The sequence below is a fragment of the Pan paniscus genome, chromosome 4 (assembly GCF_029289425.2).
Source record: "Pan paniscus chromosome 4, NHGRI_mPanPan1-v2.0_pri, whole genome shotgun sequence".
NCBI classification, from domain to species: Eukaryota; Metazoa; Chordata; class Mammalia; order Primates; family Hominidae; genus Pan; species Pan paniscus.
Genome location: NC_073253.2, coordinates 7,185,890 through 7,207,500, shown reverse-complemented (window position 1 = coordinate 7,207,500; position 21,611 = coordinate 7,185,890). Strand labels below are relative to the sequence as shown.

Sequence of the window (21,611 nt, the reverse complement as noted above, 5' to 3'; positions counted from 1 at the left end):
AGCCCATTTACATTTAAGGTTAATATTGTTATGTGTGAATTTGATCCTGTCGTCATAATGCTAGCTGGTTATTTTGCACATTAGTTGATGCAGATTTTTCATAGTGTCATTGGTCTTTATATTTTGGTGTGTTTTTGTAGTAGCTGGTACCGGTTTTTCCTTTCCATATTTAGTGTTTCCTTCAGGAGCTCTTTTAAGGCAGGCCTGGTGGTGACAAAATCTCTCAGCATTTGCTTGTCTGCAAAGGATTTTATTTCAGCTTCACTTATGAAACTTAGTTTGGCTGTATATGAAATTCTGGGTTGAAAATTCTTTTCTTTAAAAATGTTGAATATTGACCTCCACTCTCTTCTGGCTTGCAGCATTTCTGCAAAGAGATCTGCTGTTAGTTTGATGGACTTCCCTTTGTAGGTAACCTGACCTTTCTCTCTGGCTGCCCTTAGTATTTTGTCCTTTGTTTCAACCTTGGAGAATCTGATGATTACGTGTCGTGGAGTTGCTCTTCTTGAGGAGTATATTAGTGATGTTCTCTGTATTTCCTGAATTTGAATGTTGGCCTGTCTTGCTAGGTTGGGGAAGTTCTCCTGAATAATATCCTGAAGAGTGTTTTCTAACTTGGTTCCATTCTCCTGGTCACTTTCGGGAAACCCAATCAATCATAGGATTGGTCTTTTCACATTGTCCCATATTTCTTGAAGGCTTTGTTCATTCCTTTTCAATCTTGTTTTCTCTAATCTTGTCTTCACACCTTATTTCATTAAGTTGATCTTCAATCTCTGATATTCTTTCTTATGCTTGATCAATGTGGCTATTGTTACTTGTGTATGCTTCATGAAGCTCTCATGCTGTGTTTTTCAGCTCCATCAGGTCATTTATGTTGTTCTCTAAACTGGTTATTTTAGTTAGCAGTTCCTGTAACTTTTGTCAAGGTTCTTAGCTTCCTTGCACTAAAGAGTTAGAACATGCTCCTTTAGCTCACAGGAGTTTGTTATTACCCACCTTCTGAAGCCTCCTTCTGTCAATTCGTCAAACTCATTCTCTGTCCAGTTTTGTGCCCTTGCTGGAGAGGAGTTGCAATCATTTGGAGGAGAAGAAGGATTCTGGTTTTTGGAATTTTCGGCCTTTATGCACTGGTTTTTCCTCCTCTTCGTGGATTTATCTACCTTCAATTTTTGAGGCTGAAGACCTTTGGATGGGGTTTCTGTTGGGGAGGGGGGGTTCTTTTTGTTGATGTTAATGTTATTGTTTTCTGTTTATTAGTTTTTCTTCTAACAGTCAGGCCCCTCTTCTGCAGGTCTGCTGCAGTTTGCTGGAGGTCCACTCCAGACCCTATTTGCCTGGGTATCACCAGCGGAGGCTGCCGAACAGCAAAGATTGCTGCCTGCTCCTTCCTCTGGAAGTTCCATCCCAGAGGGGCACTGCCTTGATGCCAAACAGAGCGTTCCTGTACGAGGTGTCTGTCAACCCCTGTTGGGAGGTCTCTCCCAGTCAGGAAGCATGGGAGTCAGGGACCTACTTGAGGAGGTAGCCTGTCCCTTAGCAGAGCTCAAGCACTGTGCTGGTAGAACCCTCCTAGTCAGGATCCGCTGCTCTCTTCAGAGCCAGCAGACAGGAACGTTTAAGTCTGATGAAGTTACGCCCACAGCCGCCCCTTCTCCAAGGTGCTCTGTCCCAGCGAGATGGGAGTTTTATCCGTAAGCCCCTGACTGAGACTGCTGCCTTTCTTTCAGACATGGCTTGCTCAGTGAAGAGAAATCTAGAGAGGCAGTCTGGCCACAGCTGCTTTGCCATGCTGTGTTGAGTTCTGCCCAGTCTGAACTTCCAGGCCTTTTTAGCGCTATCGGGGAAAACCACCTACTCAAGCCTCAGTGATGGCAGACGCCCCTCCCCCCACCAAGCTCAATCATCCCAGGTCATCTTCAGACTGCTGTGCTGGCAGGAAAAATTTCTATCAGTGGTTCTTAGCTTGCTGGGCTCTGTAGGAGTGGGATCCACTGAGCAAGACCACTTTTCTCTCTGGCTCAGCCCCCTTTCTAGAGGAGTGAATGGTTCTGTCTTGCTGGGGTTCCAGGCACCACTGGGGTATGAAAAAAAAAAAAAACTCCTGGAGCTAGCTCAGTGCCTGCCCAAACAACCGTCCAAACAGGGCCCAGGGCCCTGGTGGTGTAGGCTCATGAGGGAATCTCCTGGTCTGCAGCTGCAAAAACCATAGGTAAAGAATATCTGGGCTGGATAGCACAGTCCCTCAAGGCTTCCCTTGGCTGGGAAAGGGAGGCCCCCTGCTCCCTGCACTTCCCAGGTGAGACGATGCCCCACCCTGCTTCTGCTTGCCCTCCATGGGCTGCACCCACTGCCTAACCAGTCCCAATGTGACAAACAGGGTACCTCAGTTGGAAATGCAGAAATCACCTGCCTTCTGCATTGGTCTCGCTGGGAGCTGCAGACTGGAGCTGTTCCTATTTGGCCATCTTGCCAGCCAGCCCCCCCAGACCATAATTTTTTAATCACAAAATCAGAAACCATTATCTGAGTGCACTTATGAGAATAATAGCCAAGTAAATACTTGAAAAACCTGTAAAAATCATCAATTCATATATGACTCAAGTATTTTTGTATATGAAATTAATTCTAGATTAGTTATACTCATCATACATTATAAAACTCCTGCTCATCAGAAAGCTGGAAGTTACATTGGTGGAAAAAAAGACAAAGTTAAGTGAATCCAGGATTGAACATTGTGTCAAATTATCTTCCTCACACTGGGAAGATGAGGAATTTTTTAAGACAACTATAATACAGCAATGAGAGAGATGTCCTTGTTTTCATTGGAAACCTAATTTCCAGGATTATGCTTTCCATACATGAGGAAACAATGTGAAATCATAGCAAAATTAAAGCTGCTTCAAGTTAAAATATGCTGGTTGTCAATCATTTCACCTTTATGTAAATTTGAGCCTTGGACTTAAGAGACAAACAAACACAAAGAATACTGGCACACTCTAATAGGATTTTGCCGATGCTTGTAAAGACAAATGACAAGTCATACTAGATTTGTTACAAAATACTTTTGTCCACCATCTACTGGGGTCCAGTGAAAATGAAATGCAGCACTGAGTGATCCTTAGGAGTTTTGAGCAGGAGAGAAATAAATAGAAATGCAGTCATTGTCTTGGACAGAGAGAAAGTTTTGTTTTCTGAATTCTCGCCAAATTACTGATGCTCTATTTTTCACTTACAAGTGCCCTGGGGGTTTCCAGTAGCACAACCTCATGGCCACCGAGGAAAAATATTCTCCTTGTTCATTAGGAAAGCCTTTTTCCAGCTTAGAGTGTAGATTTTTCCATTAGAATGGTTAGAAATTCATTTTTCCAGCTCCTTCCACTGAGTTTCCTAATGGACTCAGCCTCATCAGATGGAGCTAAATAAGACAAAATCCCCCTAAGCAGAAAGCTAAAAGTTCACCAACGGGGAAAATGGGGACTGTGACCCACAGAACAGCTCCTCAAGATTTACTTTATCAATCAGATTCCAGTTTGTTGCCTAAAGCCTTGATTAATGTATTTTTGAGAAGAAAAATGCCACCAGTAAGGAATACAGTATTTATCACGATTTTTCATAAAAACACATATTTTGGCTAACCGGGTAACGATAATCAGAAAATAACAAAGATCTGAGAATCATTGCACCTGCCAGTGAGGGTCAGGCCAGGAACTCTTGCGGTTTCTGACTTCTTGAACAGCCCCACAGATGTTACCAACAATGTATATTTTCCATTAAATGGGAAAGCATTAAACATTTCACTATAGAGCCTGGCACTATCAAAGGCTCAGGCTGACTAATATCTCCCTGTGACTCAGCAAGTGAAATCTCATAAAGTTTGTGGCTGCCTCCAATCTGTTAATGACCAAGACAATTCAGTGAACACTTTCTCTTGTTACAGTTCATAAAATAAAATGAAGGTGTCTGCCTGTCTGTGACCTGCACCATGGATGGGAAGCTTGAACATCTGAACGTGGCTGGGGCACTGTTCAGGACCAGCTTCTTTCCTCAAGATGTACGGTTCGAGCAGCAGTCTTTGTCTTCTTTCATCAGACATCATTATCAGTAGAGAGATTAAATACCTCCGCCAAACCATCAGCCAAAATCAAAGAGCACACACAATTTAAAGCCATTTGGAGGACAGAGCTATAAAAGATTCACGCATGCTGTGTCAGTTCAGGTCCTCTGAGAAGCAGACACCAGGAAATAATTCTACAGGCAAGGATCATTCAGGGAGATGCCGTGAAGGATAACAGGGAGGGATCAGGAGTAGTGAGGAGAGCTTCCAGATTGCAATGCAGCCCTGGCACCTGTGAAAGAAGAGAGAGCAGGAAGGATTGGGTAGAAAGAGCCTCAGACTATGGGGCAGTACTGAAAGAGCCTTGCCCAGGCAATGTGGCCGAACTAACATTGCCCAACAGAGGAATCCTGCATCAGGCAGAAATGGCCCAATTCTAGTATTCTGCCTCGCTTAGTCAGTGGCTGGGAGTGGCCCAAATGAGTGAAGAGGGGTCCAAAGAATGGTGTCTGAAGACTGTCAACCAGTCACGTTCCAGAAGTGGGTGCTCTGAGCAGGGCCCCACGACAACCCTTCTCACTTCTCTCTCCTTTGTTCAGAGCCTCTACGGTGAGGGTATCTGTGGGTTTTGCAGCTCAGCATTCATTTCCCCGCCTCATGGTCACAGCACTTACATTTTCCTTGGGAAAATTGCAACTATGTTCTAGTCCTTTTGTTTTGGGTGAAACAGATTCTCTGTTTCCCTGCAGATGTGGTCATATGACCCCAGACAATAAGAATGTAGTGTGCTCCAAGCTCCAGGGATGGATACCACACATCCAGAGCCACGGAAATCACCCCAGGGCTTTTTCTGTGGATGTTGAAAGCAGAGATTCTATCTTTCCACTGGGATTGCTGAGAAAATAAGAATAAGCTGGGAGCTATTGGGAGCAATCTTGACCTCACGAGGAAGAGCCTACCTGAGAATGGAGCCAGAAGAGAGAAAAGCAAGGCAGGCAATGGAGAAAACCAGGCTTAGATATTATGATGGACATTCAGTGCTTTGGCCCAGCTCTATTTGAAGGCAGGCCTTATCCCCTGTCCTCTGGGCCCTCAAATACATTAGGTCAGTAAAGTTGGCAATATTATTAGACCATCTGAAGCAATAGCTTTTTCTGTCAATGACTAATTTTCATAGTCAAATGTCTTTACAAGGACAATGAACTTCAGCTCTAAGCTGTCCTCCCGTGACAACTCAAGGGCCCAGTTTTTGCTATGTCACTCAGTCAATGAGCCAATATTCCCCCCTTTTTGCTTCAGCTAAATTTTGTGTCACTTGCCACCATGAGTTTTGACTGACATAACTATGTGTCACGAATAACTTTGGTGGTTTAAAACCCATATTCTGGTCCTTTTGTAAGAGATTAGGAATACAATTTTAGGCACCTTTAAAACAATCTTTAGATCACATTCGTGTTGCCAATGAAATTGCTGATGGAGGAATTTTGCTTAACATCATTAGTGATGTCATCTATATTACTCAGGGCCCAGGAATCATACCAGTTAATGTAACAAAAAATTTAGTATAAAGAACCATTAGCCAGGTGGAAAGAACTGTTAACTAGTTAACTAAAAAGACAGACAGAGAACATTAAGGTGTCCCATAGGAGCACTAAATTATCACAGCTGTCACCACTAAGGCTGAGAGAAAAACAGGAAAACACTGGAATCATTAAAACTTGAAAGCTGGAAACCGTCATTCTCAGCAAACTAACACAAGAACAGAAAATCAAACAGTGCATGTTCTCACTCATAAGTGGGAGTTGAACAACGAGAACACATGGTCACAGGGAGGGGAACATCACACACCGGGGCCTGTCGGGGGGTGGGGGGCTAGGGGAGGGATAGCATTAGGAGAAAAACCTAATGAAGTGACAGGTTGATGGGTGCAGCAAACCACCATGGCACATGTATACCTGTGTAACAAACCTGCACGTTCTGCACATGTAACCCAGAACTTAAAGCATTTAAAAAAAACTTGAAAGCTTAGAGGAAGGGACCTATGGTGCTGAGCCTGAGGCCTCACATGAGGGTGTCTGTGAGCTCAGAGGGGCCCCATGGGCCTGGGGGCTGAACTTCTCAAGAGAGGGCACCTGCTGGCTGGCGCTGCTGTCTCTGCGAAGGGTGTGATAAGGCTTCTTCGACAAGTATTAAAAGAAAACCACCAACCAGATTCCACTCTTTCTATGGGAGGTCAAAGGAATGTGCTGGGTCAAAGATCACAGGCAAGAAATCCAAAGAGAGAATGAGCTGCGTCTTCCCCCTCTGTCTCCAGTCTGTCTCTGGCACCCCACATTGGCAAAGCCTGTGTTGACCCAGCAAGCAAAGGACTAACGTGGCTTCCAGAACAGAGGGGTTGGCTAAAACCCGAGTCAGTAGCATAATGGATGGCACAGGGTCCAACAACCCAGCAGGTCCAGAAATTCTGAGACAAAGGTCATGGTGCATGAGAAGATGAAGGACAATAGGAACAACGAGGTATTGACATTCAGAGAAGTAACATCATGCTTGACTGTCCAGGAAATGCCAAGAAAGACTATTTCCAATGCAAAGAGGTTCTGTGAATCCTGGGAACAAGATCAGCTGACATATCAGTGTAGCAGAAATTTCAATCGCTAAGTAAGCAAAGACATCAGAAACACAAGTGCTGTGATGGGGCCCAAATCTCTACCGCCTTTAGCTCCTCAGGCCATGACTGCAACCTGTACATGGGACCTCTACTTTTTTTAGTGTAAGCTAAGAATTATTTGTCACCAGGTTTAAAATTAAAGTTGAAAGGTAGTCTTATCTTTTTAAATAAAAGTCATATATATATTAAACTAATGTCTTTTAATCTATTAACTCAAGCAGAACACTGTAAAATGCCAGACCTCTGAATGGACTGCTTTTCTACTCTGCACAATTTATGAAGAAAAATTATATTCTAAAGCCCTACATGAAGGTGGGGTTTTTATTTTTCTCGCCTTAAAAGATGTATGTATGATTTTTTGGGGAGGCAGTCCCGGTGCAGCACAGCTCTGTTTGCAGGTGGGTTGTTCAGATATTTAAGGCTGGGTTGTTTAGATAAGGATGAGTGGTTTTTTAAAATTCAACCTAACAGTGATTTCATGCCATCTTCTTCCTGGGGGATTTCAATGGTGAAAGATGATGGGGCAATATATCCAGAGGATTTTTGTTGTCTCCAATACCCAGACAGTCAGGGCAAAATCTGCCATTTCTGCTGACAAACCAGACACTGTGTGGGGACATCATACGAATATGCATGTGCCTGGGTGGGTCCCTGGTGGAAGAAGATCTGATTAAAGCCCATTCACATAGCAGTCCCCTGTTCCCTGAGTCTCCAAATGCATTGGGTCACTGAAGGTGGAAACATGATTAGGCCATCTGAAGCAATAACTTTTTTCTGTCAATGACTAATTTTCATGTTCAAATGTCTTTACAGGGACAATGAGCTCCAGCTCTAGGCTCTTCTCCCTGCTAACTCAGGGACCCAGCTTTTGCTAAGACTTCAGTGACCTTAAGCAACTATCTGGAGAGTTTTGCTGACCTTCATTTCAATCGTAGTAGGTGTCAAAAAATTGCTTTTCATGGTATTCAGTAATTTTGGTCTCTAAATACTGCAATTTTTTTCAAAGAACTTATAGGGTTATGAACTTTGCTCTAATCTTCTATGTGCAGAAGAGCTGATAACACACTGCTTATTTCCTATAGTGCTGACACTGCTTGTTCAATGCTAAGGATATTTTTAAGTTTTTTGCCTCTCAGTATTTCAAAACACTTTCATCCTGATTTCAGAGTTTTCATTCTGATTTCCTCTAAGTTCAAATATCCATTCATTTTAACATCATAAGATTCCTTACGATTAACCCAGCCTTAAATATCTGAACAACCCACATGCAAACAGAGCTGTGCTGCACCAGGACTGCCTCCCCAAAAAATCATACATGCATCTTTTAAGGCAAGAAAAATAAAAATTCCACCTTCATGTAGGGCTTTAGAATATAATTATTCTTCATAAATTGTGCAGAGTAGAAAAACAGTCCATTCAGAGGTCTGGCATTTTGCAGTGTTCTGCTTGAGTTAATAGATTAAAAGACATTAGTTTAATATCGCTAAGTTGCATCTCCCTGGAGATGCAATCATGTTGATCATAAATATATTCTAAAACAAAGAAATAGCACCTTTGGATAGTTTCCCTGAACACCAGCCACAATCAGGTCTGTTATGCACGTACTCCAGGTAGGAAACTGGAGTAAGCTCTGGGATCCGAGGTGCATGACTCAGTTGCCACACTGAAGACAAAACTGTCCAGTTGATAACCTGAGATAAAACAATTCAATGTTTAAAAAGCGTTAACTCTAGAAATAGGAGCTACTGCACTAACCAAAGAATAATTTCCAGAGAAACACATTTTATAGTCTAATCTACTCACTGCCTTTGGAATATGCAAATCATCTACTTTCTGGAATTAATTTCAAACAAGATGCATTTCTTGAAAGGACACTATCTTTATTTTTCAAATAAGCACAAAATATCACTTTCTCCTAAACTCCTGGAGTGGATAAATACCAGAGTGATGAGGGAGGGCAGGAGGCATGGGGAGAAGAGCTGTTGGATGAGGGTCCTTGCATGCAATTTGCCCTCTGAGTCCCTTATCCTACAATCCCTAGATCCCTACATCAGAGGGATCTCACGTTTTCCCACTTAGAGGAAAATCTTCACCTAGACCCATGAGTCCTGTGAATATTTGATCCTGTTCATTGTGGGCTCCATGAGGGGAAATAGATCTCAAAGAGAAAAAAGTTTAGCAAATCGATACAGATGAACCACTTTACTACCTCACAAGGTTGCCTGTCATTCTCACAGATTCTCCTGATGTCCTATCTCCACAACCTGGGAACTGCCTAAAGACAAGGACATCATCATAGATTTCTTATGGTACAATCTGAACATCCATGAATATCATATGTGCACACTGGATTAAATTCATTAAAGTAAGTTATAATCTAAAAACGAGACTTCTGAAAAACTGAAGGGAATACTACTCTGGAACCTCTTTCTTGTCTGAAATCTTACATGAAATGAATTAACATTGTTGGCTTAAAATTTGGAGCTAAGTCAGCTTCCTTGTTTGTGACAGCAGCAGGCAGGCACACTGGGAGAGTGATTATCTGAGTGGATTGTCAATGTACTTATGTTTCCCCTTCCTTGTCATTATAAAACTGGATGAACCAATGTGCAAAATCATGCTCTGTCCAACACAGCAAGTCAGCAGCAATTTCTCAGCGTGTAGCCTCGTTAGTAACCTAGAAAGGGGACAACCTGCTCCCTGGAGGATGCCCAGATGGCCAGGGCAGGAGCAGCGAGTCCTGGTGGATCTTAACGCACCCTCTACCCTCATCAAAAAGGTTGTGGGGTAGGGGGAGGGGGGAGGGATAGCATTAGGAGATATACCTAATGTAAATGACAAGTTAATAGGTGCAGCACGCCAACATGGCACATGTATACATATGTAACAAACCTGCACGTTGTGCACATGTACCCTAGAACTTAAAGTATAATAAAATAAATAAATAAATATATATATATATATATATATATATATACACACACACACATATATATGGAAGCTCCAAGAGCCATAATTAAAAATCAGTCTGCGAGGGCCTATGAAAAACAGCCTCTACTCCTGGCCCTAAAGCCAGAATCAAGCAGCCATTGTCCCCATTTCTGAGGGGAAGAGAGAGCTGAATAGCACAGGTCCCTGAAAGCTTATGGGCCAGAGCTGCCTTCTCATCCTCCATGGGTAGCAATGCCATGAGACACTTCTGTCTCTGGAAACATGGGAAAAGAATTTGGTAAGTTCAAATTTCTGGCCTTCACCAGTCCAGGCAGTGTCTATATTGGCTCTTCTCAGTCACTGTTGATGCAGAGAACTGGGGAGATTCCGTGCTGATATGGTATGAAAGAACTCAAACTAAAATGTGAAGACATTCACATTTTGTGAAAACGTTTTCACATGCACCTTCCACAAACGTTATTTCATTAGTTTCCAAGAGGTGACCCAATATGAGAGACCTCTTCCTTTTGGCAGAGGAAAAGGAATAAAGGAAACACTAAAAACAAGAGACATCAATTGGGTGACTGGAGAGGCCCAAGAAAGTCAAAAGTTATCAGGATAAGCAATTATTGTAGAAACTGTCTCTGAAATTCATTGGGCTGTGTCCAGCGGGTGATGACTCAGCACACTAGGATGTCCTGAGACTTGGAGCAAAAGTCGTGAAACAATATCGTGTAGACGCATTCCCGCTCTGTTCTCTGGATACTGCTATTCAATTGTCTGGGCCGGGATTACATGGCTCCAAGGGCTCCCTGACAACAAGTGCCTCCTGACAATTAAATGAGTTCTGAGAATGTGGCCTTAAAGCACAGAATAGTGATCTTTTGACAAGGTCATCCTCTGTTTGGACGGCAGAAAGAGTAATGGAATTGATTAGCAACCATGAGGTAATGTGGGTCACCAAGGTGACAATACTCAATGCTAGATATTGCCAGGGACCTACCGCCAGCATTCAGCACAAACTGCAGCCTGATATTTAAGAACAGAGGTTCACCCGCAGCCCCCAGGAGCTAGGCCCTACCAGTGCAGAAAGGACTGAGAAGCTCTCATTCAGCTGGGTGGAGCTGAGTGGGAGTGTAAAGATGGTGAGGAAAGGTGCTACCTGGTCAACCAAGCATAATTTCCACAGTGAGAGGAAACAGCAGTTCAGAGTCCAAACAAACTGTCAGCAGAGGGGGCCATTCTAACAGAAAGAGTGGCCAGAAGGCTGCAGTGATGGGGAAAGCCGCTGAGAAATACCTGGACACAGAGGCCTGCAGACCATCAGCTCAAGGCAGCCTGCAGTGAAAGACCAAGGTCCTCTGGGAACAGAGGCAGGACTACAGCCTCTGGAAGGGAGAAATCCAGAAAGCATTCAGCTTGTGGGGGGCTTCACTTGCAGTCTCCCATGCAGTGCAATAAGATGCTGGCTGAGCTGCAGTTATCCAAGGGCTCAGCTGTGCTGGATGTCAAGGTGCTCATCAGGTGACCATCAGACAGGAAACTCAGTTCCATTCCATTTGAGCCTCCACATTGGATTTCTTGAGCTTTCTCAAGGCATGCTGACTACATTCCAAGAGGGAGCCTCCCAAAAGGGAAGATGTTGCTGGTGAACACCCCAATGTTCACCATCATTGGTGGCCACATAGAATGGCCACATAGAATGGAAATGGAGGCCACATAGTCTCTTGTCACCTAGTTTTAGCTGTCCCAAGACATCACTTCCACTGCATTCCATTGGTCAAGGAAGCCATGAGTTCAGCCCAGATTCAAGAGGAGGAACAATATATGCCATCTTTCAAAGGGAAGAGTAGCAAAGAATGTGTGGTCATCTCTAATCTCCATACCATCCTTACTGAAGAGCATCCAATTATGGCCACCTAGGGCTGCCTCTAAGTTAACCACTTTGCATAAGTGACAACAGACTCAGGATCCTTCAAAATCTGCAAGACACCAATTTTGTCCATGTAGATGAATTTCCACCAATCCCAGACAGTCTCTGCAGATGCAGAAGAGACAGCACCAGCTTCCTTGTGGCAAGTCCATTCCTTCTAAGATGGTGCCCCTCCCTTCTACAATCCCCACTGAGTACCACAAATCCTTGTCATTTTCAATACCAGGCAGCTTGATAGATTCCCTTACTTAAGCCTACACTGAGTCTCCAAGGGGAAGCTTCTAAGAGGAGTTTCAGAGAGCATTGTCCATCCTTCCATCTCATCCCCCAGGATGCCCATCTTATTTGGGAGAAGGAGTTTGAGAAATTAGAGATGCATAAAATATTAGGTATTAAACCAGTTGAGAATTTTTCCTAGATATTTATACTTTAAATACTGGACTTTGGGTAAATCCAAACCTGGTCCAGATACGAGAAAGAGGCCACTGAAAAGATGCCATCCAGATTCATTGACAAAAATGGAGCCATAATTGTTAGTTATCCTTCCTCCCACCTCAAGAGCCATGAGTTTCCATGCTCAAAGCTGAGTTCATAAACACAGGAATGCTTTGTCTGGGGCAGGTTATTTGGATTTTCCTTATTCTGCACTTTGATTACAGAACTTGGTTTTGGAATCTGTTCAGTCCTGACACCATTCCCGCTAAGAAAATCAGGATTAGGCTACTATGTGCCTGCCAGGGTTATTGCAAGAACAAAGATTTCACACATTAAAGCACTTAGTGCCTACCACACATGCAGGTTGACTCTGCCAGCCTGTTCTCCCGGCCATTGACTTTGGCCCTGCCCCTGGCACCACTGCCTTCTAAGCCAAGTTGATTCTTAAGTCCTGGGATACAGCTCCCAGGGCCAAATGTAGTGTGAAAACTGCCAAAGATCAACACTCCTCACTTTTGAACACTTCCTTTGTGTGTACATCGTGTTTTCCTTTCTAGATATTTGAGTAAGATTTTAATAAAATAAAACGTTCCTTCTAAATTCATGGTCAATATTGACCACATGCTTAGATAACAGTATATTTACAAAGTTTCCTTAGAAACTAATGCTACATTAATAGAAAATGTAGCCATGAGGCACTTCTAGGATTAGTCTGACTTATTATGGAATGTTCTAGTTTTGCTATTAATATCAACCTCTTCAACAGGCATGCACAATTTGCACTTTTACAAGAGACTAGTTCTTTAAAATACATTTATCATTATCCTAAGCACCCTCTGAATTTCTCTATATAACTATGGCTTATTTCAATAAAGGCCAAAAATCCATCTGATCATTTGGCTGCTACAGTGCTTCCAAGCCTTTTAAACATTTTTTAAAATTTCACGGTAGCCAGAGGAAATTATACAGTTCAGATCATTGACATACATGTTGGGACTGCTAACAGCAAGCACTAACAGGCCTGGGATCCAGCAGATCCATAGACTGAGGGAATCTATGAGTGCCTCCCAGCATGAAGGTGGGGAAGCTCCATTTTTGTACACTGCCATTGGTAATCACTGACCAAATGAGAGGTATGTACCTACCAAACCTTGCCAGCTGCAATGGACACAGACGCATCATGAGGATGACAGCCACCCTCAAAGAGCTCATAATAACATTGGGGACACTGAGATGGTCACAATCATATGAAATAAATGAAAGGATTAAAGCCATCAGAGCAAAATACACAGGACAGACCACAGTAAAATTGCGTGTTAAACTGCAGGTAACTTCTCCATGATGCTGTGATGCAGCTGGGTAAGGAAGGCTCAGTGAAGGACGCAGGACTTGACAAGACCTTAGAGAGAATGAGGGCAATGTGGATAAATAAAGGAGAGGAGGATTCCAGATGAGGATAACAGTGCTAGTGAAGCGTCAGTGGGTGTTGGAATGGCTGTGATGTCTTTGTAGAATGGAGAAGACACATCTGGCTAGATATTCAATGAGATGATGTTTGTAAAATTCCTCTGCAAATTATAAAGCACCTATCAATGCCAGGCATTATTGGGGGTATTTTTATTATTGTGTCAGAGACGACAAGGCATTGTAGATGTTGCAATTATCCCGAGAAAAGTTCTTATCTCATCTTTCCCTTTATACTGGGTATATCATTGTAACAAGTTATTCAAACTATCATAGCTTCAATTTCATTAGACATATACAGTTCTTGGCGGGGGGGTGGGGGGGATTAGAGATTCTATATGTAATGTGTTTTCCGCAGTGCTTAGAGATGCTCATTAATGGCATCCAACACTAATGCCACAACTTGTGCCATTGTTGTACGTTTTATCTTCCATTGTATCAGGCAGGTGTTTCAAGTCAGGGTTGGAAGGAACCATTTGAAGGAGTCATTTGAAACTTCTGGATTCAGTTTGCTCTCGATTGTCCTAAGTGTTTTTATTGTCCATCCCTTTGATCAACATTTAGTTAAATTGATTAATCTATAATTGGAACTAAGCCAGGTGGTGAGATGGCCATGATATCACCTATCTACAGCTCCTCAAGAACATCCTTAAACTGTGCTTCTGAACTTTTTTGAAGATCAGATCCACTGGGCCTCCTGCTGGGTCCTCCCCTGGAGATTCTGAATCAGTGGGTCTGGGGTGAGTTCTTTCAGTTTGTCTTTATGATCAGTCAAGCTTGAAAAGATGTATGTGAGGCATGCAATATACTCATGCATACAGGAAATAAAGAGTCTGGATAACTCAGATCACAAACCCCTAACTTGCTTTTGTGAGATTTGTGGGGCAACAGTGATGCTGTGTATAAAACTTTACTAGCCAGGCACAGTGGCTCATGCCTGTGATCCCAGCACTTTGGGAGGCTGAGGCGAGTCGATCACGAGGTCAGGAGTTCAAGACTAGCCTGGGTAAGGTGGTGAAACCCCGTCTCTACTAAAAACACAACAATTAGCCGGGTGTTGTGGTGGGTGCCTGTAATCCCAGCTACTCGGGAGTTTGAGGCAGAGAACTGCTTGAACCCAGGAGGCGGAGGTTGCAGTGAGCTGAGATCACGCCACTACACTCCAGCCTGGGTGACAGAGCAAGACTCCGTCTCAAAAAAACAAACAAACAAAAAAAACCACTTTACTAATTTGGTATAAAGAATAAAGATGGCAGAAGACTACCTTGACTTAGCACAAATTTATAAAATTTAAAGTCTACCTTTTGTCACAGAATGCATTTCTTTCTTGTGAAGCTTAATAGATACGATCTTTAAAATTAAAGTGCACTTTAAAGACTTCAGAAAAGGCTCATTTAAAATCTTGAGGAAATGCTGATTTTCATGTCTTTTTATATCCATTTAATATTATTTTACTTTATATCTTGAGGTTTCTGAAAGCATAACTCACTTGAATTTTTTAAATACAGTTTTTATTATTTTCCATCATAATGCAAATTTTTCCTCAGATTTACTACCAAGACAAAGCCTGTACCTTCTGATAGATTAATGGGACTTTCTTCTTTAAGATAATAAAGTAACTTAACACTTTAATTTGACATAATCATAAAACACTCAACTCCTAAATACAATCAGCATGTATCTATGTAAAATAACGCTATCTGTAAACTCATCAAAACTGGCTGACCTATCATTTATATTTTTCTGACCCAATAGTCAAAATACCTAGGAAAGAAAATTCATGAGCTCATTCCTGCAAAAAGTAACAATTTGCTCCTGGCTTTTGCCAGGGCAATGCTGGGCAATGGAGGGCAAACCCGAATGTCAGAGAGGTTATGGGATTTGTCAATGGCTTGACTAGAGATGGGAGCATGGGGACTGCGTGGTCTGGAAGCCCAGGTCAGAGGCAGGGCCTGGGAGCCTGCAGCCTGGAGGGGCCCAGGACAGCATGTGCTGACTCCATGCTCCAGGTCTGGCACCCAGCAGGGTCCTCATTAAGTTGGATTGAATTCAATCACTCATCTGAAAATCATCAAAATTTTTGAGGAAAAGATACCACAAAGCATAAAATTCGCTCTCTAGGAAAAAGCATTTTTATGGATATTTCAAAAAGTAGAACGAACAGAGTAAATGGCAAACTGTTTTTTGTTCTGGAAAAGACAAGGGAAGAGGAGGCAGCATCGTGTCAGCTCAAGCTCTGCAGATGTTGGTTAATTTTGGATCTCATTTATTCACAGAGAAAACAAAATATGGCCTCATTACAGTCAAGAAGGGGGTTATTTGAGGCCAGCAGCAGATTCAAACTTAGTAAACACATACACACACCAGAGAGTGTACATACATGTGGAGATCTATGCCAAAAATAAAAGTCAATACTCTCCCCTCAACTGTCCATATTCAGAGCAGAAGTGGGTGATCCCTGAGCTCCCGCCAACTACTGCCCAGCATAGCAGGCACACACACAAAGGAGCAGCCATTCTACAGATTCAGGGACAGTGAGCTGTTCCTTGTAATTACTCTTAGCCCAGCATCATAACAAGAGAATGATTGACAAAAACAACTGTATAATACACATGTGCATAGAAAATATTAAGCATGGGGAACAGGGAGGAAGACTGATACCATTCACTTTGATCTCAGCAACTGACAGAGGGGTTGTCAGGTCCTTCCAGCAGTGCCTCAGAGTCCTAAAATGTAGATACAGCTACCTTGACTGAGACCATAGCACCCCAAAAGACCTGCATGCCCTGTTTGGGGGAGCCACATTTTTGCAATTAATCTCTGCATGGAACACAGACTACAGAGACAAGCTTGGATATGCATTCCTGCTCAGTTCTTCATTAGCTACATGACCTTGAGCAGGTTAGCTAACGTCTCAGTTTCCTGGTGGGGAAAATGATGTCACCTGCTTTATAAGATTATGGTGAGGAGTAAATGAGCAGATGCATGTGCTGTTCTGGGCACACATTACCAGTGAAATCGACGGCAGTCACTATTTTTATTACACAAATTCATAACCTTGGGAAATAAACACAGCACAGCATTGGAGGCAGTGGGGACAAGGGAAACACTCGTCTCCCACATCCTGCACACCACGCGTCCCCATCTGCAACTCCCTTCCTTACGTACTGGTTTCTTTGTTTACCCATTCTGCCTTCCTTGAATCTCATGTCTTCTCCACCATTATGTCCCCAGCAGATGGTTAAGGCCAAATTAAATGCTTGTTGAATTAATGACTTCTCTCTGTCATTGTCTGACCTTTTTTTCTATCTCTGTCCATCTTCTCAAGAAAAGCATTAGGGGGAAGAAAAAAAACAGCTGAAAAAAATCCCAAAAGGAACCCAAACCTGGCTTTCAGTGTCCCAGAGATAAAGCCTGGTGATGCCACTATACTTCTAGGTCACACCAGTAAATAAGAGATTAACAATGAAAGCAGGAAGGACAGCTAAAACTGAGATCCCAAACCACCCATTTCCTAAAGAAATGAAAATCCCTTGAGAATGACTGTCCCCACTCCCAATGTCCTGGCTCCCCCAGCACATTCTGGCTCCACAGCCCCCATACCTTCAGGCTGCTCCCCTACCCCCAGCCGTTGGTGCCTGTCCTCACATCCCTTGTGAAACTGGTGAGACCCATGCTGACCACCTCCTTTCATTCACCCTGCTCTTCGCCTGCGGGACACCCAATCCTGCCGTTGCAGCTAAGAGTGGGATACAGGTGTTCACCGGTATTCTTTCAGGTCAAATATCAGATCGCAAAGGACTGATTAAGGGAAGAATTTTAAAGTTATGTGATAACAGTGGGAGTTATCAGGAAGGTCTCCTTTCCTTCCTTTCTTTCTTTCACTTCTTTCTCTCCTTATTGCTACAACTAGTTGATTTCTTCTTCCAAAGCAGCATCTTGCCAGCCTACTTAACTCAGAGCTCAGGACGAAAATGCCAAATTGACCATGATGCCCTCCTTCTGGTCCCTTAGACCTAAGGATCCTGCCTGCAGATAGGCAGCCTCTTTCCTAAATGTTTTTATTACAGAAGGAACCATAAATAGGAATACATCTTGTATCTAACAAAGGAAAGAAGGAAGGGAGGGAGGGAGAGATTAAAAACAAAACCCTATATATGGCCTGTACAAGATTTTCATCGAGCTCTTAAAAATTTCTAACATATGGTTAAGAATTTGAAAACAAGAAAACATGGGATATGACTAGCATCAAAACAAGAGGGCCCTTGGACACAAGAGTCGAGCCTTCCTCGGTGTTCCCTGCTTGGTGTTCGAGAAAGTACCTGGGACATGATGCCTGTTAAATGAATAACCACCTTACACAACAGTTCAGTCTTTCACAAATTATTTTAAGAAAAGAAGGAGATAAATCTCAGAAGTCCTTTAAAAATTTCTTGTAGCTAGTTCATCTTCATCCTTCCTATCTGCAGAAGCCAATAAGCACAGTTGGAACAAATAGGTTAATAAAACCAAGCCAGATGGCCAGCCATGAATTTTGCTGCTTCTCTGCAGCCGTTACAGATTTATCTTTTAAAGTCTTACACTAATCAGAGTATAAATTCCCCTGAAGCCATTTGGTGCCTTGGTAAGTAAGCCAGCCCCATGAATTTCTTAGAATATTGAACCCACATTTCTCCCTGTAGACTTCCCTTCATCCTTTTAGGGATCATAAAAAATCCACTGCCTTCAAAACACCATTTTCAAACCAGGAATTTAGGATTACATGATGATGCTGTACTCTTTCATTAATTTTGATTTATCTCACTTGAAATCTGAGACCCTTAGAATAGTGTTTCAGTTTACATTAGAACTCTTTTGGAAAGGGAAAGAATGAACTTATAGTCTGGATGGTGTGATGAGTTCATACTTCAAATATCCCCTCCCTCATTCATCGCCACCATCACCACCAAATGCATAGGAATGACAGAGAAAATGCAGTTGAGAAAATCTGCGGGATATCACAGCGCAAAAGTGAGACAAGCATCTCGGTGGCCAGAAAAGGGAAGAAATACAAAGGGGAAACTGAGGCTGGCCTCGCACCTGCTGTGTTCTGGCTCTGAAGGCAGATAGAAGCAACTAGGAGGGATCACAGCTAAGCTCCCAGTTTGAACTCATTTCAATCAGATCCCACTTCCCATGAGGGAAAGGTAAAAGTAGGAACAAGTGTGCTGTGGCTGATATTAGCTGCTTAGCAAAGAAGGCAAGGGGAAGCTGACCCAGGCTTGCAGGTAGAATCTGAGCCTGGGCAACTCCAGACTGCTTTGTGACAACATTGGAGATATCCCAAGTATGACCATGGAAGCAACAGAATAAAACCTGGTCCTGGGAATGGGTTCTGGGGAAACAAGGTGAAGGCTACCACAACATGACTAGACAGCTGGGCAGGTTAGGAGGGCAGGAAGGGGGTAAAACCTGGAGAAAGGGAGAGAATGAATCTCAAGGTGAGTCTACAAATCAAAGCTGAGAAACACTGACCCTGAGAACAATCCCTAATTAAGAGACCCCCAGTGACAAAAATAATAATTTTAAAATGTAAAAAGTGGCCTTAATATAAGGATATTTTTGATATTCAGAGATTAAAGCAAAACATGGCATTTCATGAAAAAAGCCACATTCTGAAACTAAAACAAAGAATAATAGCTATGAAAAAGTCAATTAAAAATTCTGGACATAAAAAAAGTTTTTTAATTAGAAAATATGCAGTAAAAAGCATAAACAGACAACATTTTTTAAATTACAGAATTAGGAACTGTGTTTGAAATGTGTTTATAATATAGGACACAGACACAAAAAGTATAAAATATTAAAAAGGCATACAGAATCCCTCCAAACACCATTATTCAAATATAAAACATCACTTGTATTTTAAAAGTAATGAAAGTTACCAGACCGAAAATACTGATTAACTACAAAGAAACCAGCAATTAGTTTGAAAGCTAATATTTCATCAATGACAACAGATGACAATAGATGCCAGAAAAAAATAATATCTTCACAGAACTCAGTGAAAAGTAATATCAGGTAAGAAACTAAATATCAGGTAAGAAACTATGATTCTAAAGTGAAAGGAAAGTGAAGACATTTTCAAATTACAAAAATAAGAAAGGTTACCACCACTGCCTTGGCTATTTCTACATAATAATTTTAAAACTATTAAAGTATGTATTTTAAAAGCATAAAAATAAACCTAGGACAAATTAATGGTATTCAAGAAACAATGAGAAGCATAGAAATTGATTACATAAGTTGACTGACCAAATTAACCTTTAAGCATTTTAAAAATTATAATAAGAAAATATTGACAAAAATTAAAAGGAATATGAAGGGAAGAAAAACTCAGAAATCAGAGGAGGGAAAGTTAAAGCATACTGAAGTCACTGTATTTCTTAATAAAACAAACAAAATAAGAGTAAATTTGGACTGTATTAGAAATTTTATATTGATGTGTATATCTTCAAAAGCTAAAGAAATCTTTGAAGGAATAGAAAGGTAATCTATAGGTGCCAAGCCAGAAGAATGAACAAACCAAAGAAAACTAAATCGATCCAGTAAAAGACAGAAATAACGGGAAGAATTTTTTAAAAACAAGGTTAACAGAAAACACAAAAAAGAGTTGATACTTATAATCAAACAACGTTAGTGTGGACTCCCAAGCAGACCTGAGACAAGAACTTGCGTCCAGGTAGTTTATTTGAGTGATGATTCCAACAAGCATGGTGAGAAAGGGGAAATGTGATTAACCTAATTAAGGTGCACCAATGAGCGGGTTAGCACTTGGGGCACCTGTGGCTCAGTCCCCAGAGGGTCCCTCTGAAACCGTGAGAAACAAACTGCAGCATCGCCCATCAGATTGGGGAGGCATTCATGCACCGACTCACCACGGTTGCCTCCGTGTGGCTCCCTATGAAACCTCCTGATTTCACAATAAACTTGTCCATGGCACAGCAAGTTTCTGCAGCACCTGAGAATGTCCCCAAGCAAAAAGGAGGGCTGACTCCACCACTGTAGAAAGAGATGTCAGAACCTGCATGCAGGAGAACTCACGTGGGCAGAGGGGATGGACAGCAGCAGCAGTACTTGCTACAGCCCATACCAGGACTGAAGCTGCCTACTGAAAGACAGATTGCCAGATTGATTTAAAAGAAATAGCCATATGCTGTTCACAAGACACTCCTAACAAAATGACACGAAGTTTCAAATGATGGGGCTGGCAAAAAAAAAAAAAATACACTGGAGAAAAATCCTCAAACCTGGATGTAGGAATATGCACAATGGTGCTTGCTGGAACAATGACTGTAATGGCAGCAAATCAAATATCACTACCTCCACCAAAAGGGGAAGAGCTAAAGGCGTTGCAGGATAGTCATATAATGGACAATACACATCATCTATACCCAGAGTATAAAAATTAATTGGGAAAATCAAGTAGAAACACTGTGCCAATCTCATCTGGTTAACAGGACTTAGAAATGGTAGAACTGAACATGTATATAAATAATTTATATTTCAACCTGACTTCTAATATCATTTAACATTTTGGAACTCTGCATATACTACAAATTTATGACTAAATATATTACTAATAAATTTTCCCTTCAAGTGATTTGCCATCAAAAGTTTTTCAATAAGAAACAGAAAACTTTTTAAAAAGATATTAGTAGTCTTTTATTTAAGAATTATATACACAAAGATGTTCACTGTCTTTACTAATAGTTAAAACTTAAAAATTCTACATAACTAAATGGTTGCATGTTTTCAAGGGATGGCAGCTATGAAAATGAAGCTTATTATAAGGGGAAAGTTTATGAAATAATGTGCACAATATGATTCAATTTACATTTACAGAGAGACAAAGATGGAAATTTAAAGTAGTAAAGTCAACCTAGGATGAAGGAAAAGAATTCAATGATGGGCATAGAAACAGATTAAACACATTGATTAACCTAAAAACCTACCATTTCCCATAGCACCAAAAAAGAAATACTAGTTTTACATTAGCAGAAGATTTGCAAGATTTCTATACTGAAAACCACAAAACACCAAAGTAGGAAAAAGTTCCTGAATAACTGGAAAGATACACCATA

At 41.7% G+C, this 21,611-nt stretch overlaps 1 long non-coding RNA gene across 1 annotated transcript in view; it reads right to left on the bottom strand.

The window, feature by feature from the left end:
• The window catches only part of LOC117980204 (uncharacterized), a 290,540-nt gene extending 269,469 nt beyond the window's left edge, over positions 1–21,071 (bottom strand). The window contains exon 1 of the long non-coding RNA XR_008625312.2: positions 20,406–21,071. This is a non-coding gene — a long non-coding RNA (uncharacterized LOC117980204). The remainder of the gene's footprint in view (positions 1–20,405) is intronic.
• Positions 21,072–21,611: the final 540 nt, after the last annotated feature.